This window comes from Rutidosis leptorrhynchoides, chromosome 4, assembly GCF_046630445.1.
Source record: "Rutidosis leptorrhynchoides isolate AG116_Rl617_1_P2 chromosome 4, CSIRO_AGI_Rlap_v1, whole genome shotgun sequence".
Lineage (NCBI taxonomy): Eukaryota > Viridiplantae > Streptophyta > Magnoliopsida > Asterales > Asteraceae > Rutidosis > Rutidosis leptorrhynchoides.
Window position 1 is genome coordinate 286,417,404 of NC_092336.1, and position 2,597 is coordinate 286,420,000.

The following is a 2,597-nucleotide window of genomic DNA, read 5'->3' on the forward strand; positions in this document are numbered from 1 at the left end:
CCGGTCAAAGTCCAGACTTACTAATGTATCCTAACGACTTATCAGTTAGACACACTAATGCAAACCTGGTTCGCTAAGACCACTGCTCTGATACCACATGTCATAACCCGTCCTTAACCATAAGAACGAGTTAGATAACGTATGATTTCATTGCGAGGTATTGACCTCTATATGCGGCATTTTTAAAAGAACAACTGCATTTATTTTACATTACAAACCATAACTCTTATTTTAATACAAGCTTTAGACAATAAAAAGATGATTATCGTTTAGCGATAATCTTAGACTTACAAACTTTACATGTGATGATAACAATACGATTTCTAGCATATTTTACATTACAAACCCTCCGATATGCAGTTTTATTTTTGACACAAATATGCATACTCAAGATCTTGTTTAAATTCAACATGTTGCAGCGGAAGCTTTTAGTTATCACCTGAGAATAGACATGTTTAAAACGTCAACATAAAGTTTGTGAGATATAGGTTTAATGCCGGCAGCAATATATATATAGACCACAAGATTTCATATATAAACGTTTTAATAAAAATATTCTAAGTGGTTGAGCACTTGGTAACCATACTTAACATTTAATCACGTCGCATATTCCCTTTATTATGAAATCTTACTACACCGTACCAAGTGTAGTCACAAAACGAAGTACTGTGCAACCGTTGAATACTGGTCGTCCAGTCCGGTTGGGGTTGTCAGGCCCGATAGATCTATCAACAGGATTCGCGTTTACAATACCGCTGTAAATAACAGTTACCAAGCTACAGGGAAGTATGCCAGTGGTACAACTCAACGTAGAATATATTTTTCAGTTACTTGTGTCCATAACGTAAAACATAAAATACATGTATTCTCATCCCGAAATACTTAGAGTTTTAAAAGTGGGACTATATACTCACTTTCGTCTTGAAGATATGTAATTTTGACTTGGTCTCCGATTGATATCACGAACCTATCCATATATAGTTTATCAATATATTTCCATTTTAAACAATCGTCACATATATATACTTATTATACTTTTAATAGTTTTAATAATTTCTTAGTCCGTAGTTAGCAGTCCGATGTTAGTAATTCAATTTTAATGGTTCATATTTAGGTGTTTAATAAACCCCCAATGAAATAAATAAAAACCCCCATCGTATATGTATTGGTCGAGATTAATCTTGACCCACGGTACCGGTGTTGTCAAATGACGTGTTGCGTACATAAAGTACCGGTGTTGTCAAATGACGTGTTGCGTACAATCATGGGATCTTATGATTAATCTTCTCGTATTGTTTACGGGTGATCCTGAACCATATAAAATTAAATTATGAGTACATATATATAAAATATCATGTTATTTTAAAAAGATGTGATTTATTTAATTTTCTCCAATTATTTTCGTAGCTAAACTAGTCTTAGATATCCGATCTCGTTTTGGTCATAGTTTCTTCGTTACAACTCCGTTTTCGTTAATTCAACTTGTCACTTCCTTGGATCGAGTCCCTCTTTAAGACTATGAACTGTAAATACCTTAGTTTGTATTCGAAATCACAGGTCATAGGTCAAACTTTGGTGAAACTTATGAAGTTAATCATTTTCCATCATGTAAACAACCTTAAATGATTATTTTTCTAAAAATACTTATACTTTGAGTTAAATCATGAAATTTTTATGTGTTATCATATTCATAGCAAAAATCATTTTTTCCAGAAAATAAACCTCCAATTCAAAGTTTAAGATGGTTTTTAATTATCCAACCCAAAACAGCCCCCGGTTGCACTCCGACGTCGTAAATTCAGTTTTTAAGGTGTTCTTTGAAAAACCAAGTTATACCTTGTTAAGTTAGCATATATTTATGATATATTACAGGTCTTGAAGTATTTTAAAAGTTAAGTTAGAAGGATCTATTTAGTTTGCAAACAAGTTTGAAATCATTCAAACTATGTTCTTGTTGTTAAAATTGTATACCATAAAATAAGATAGCTATATATATATGAATCGAATAAGGTTATGAACAAAGTTACTACCTCAAGTTACTTGGACAAGATTGCTGTAAAAGAGAAGTAAAAATCTAGAACCAAAAGAGTGATGGAGTTGGATGAAAGATTGGAAGTAAACTTGTGTTCTTGAAAGGATTCTTGAAGTGTTTTTGTAAGGTTTTTCTTATGGTGTTTAAGTGATGTTTTTATGGCTAGATCTTCATGGATACTAGCTGAATGGTTATGGAGTTTCTTAAGAGTGTGTTTTTGGTTAAAGAAATGAGGTAATAAAATTTGAAAATGGAAGATGTATTTAAGGCCATAAAAACATGATTAATGGAAAAACATGGACAAAATTTCATGTTGTATTTTTATGTAATTAGTCATACTAAACATCAAAAGTAGTTACCTTATACATAAGGCATGAACAAGAGAGTTACCTTATACATAAGGCATGAACAAGGGCTGGTTGGTGGTGATTTGATGTGTATATATCAATAGTAAATACGTATAGAAGCTAGGTATGATACGAGTACATATACTCTAGATATACGTATAGAAAATCTTGTGAAAAATGGAATGAGAATTCAAATATAGCTATCTTTTGTGAATATA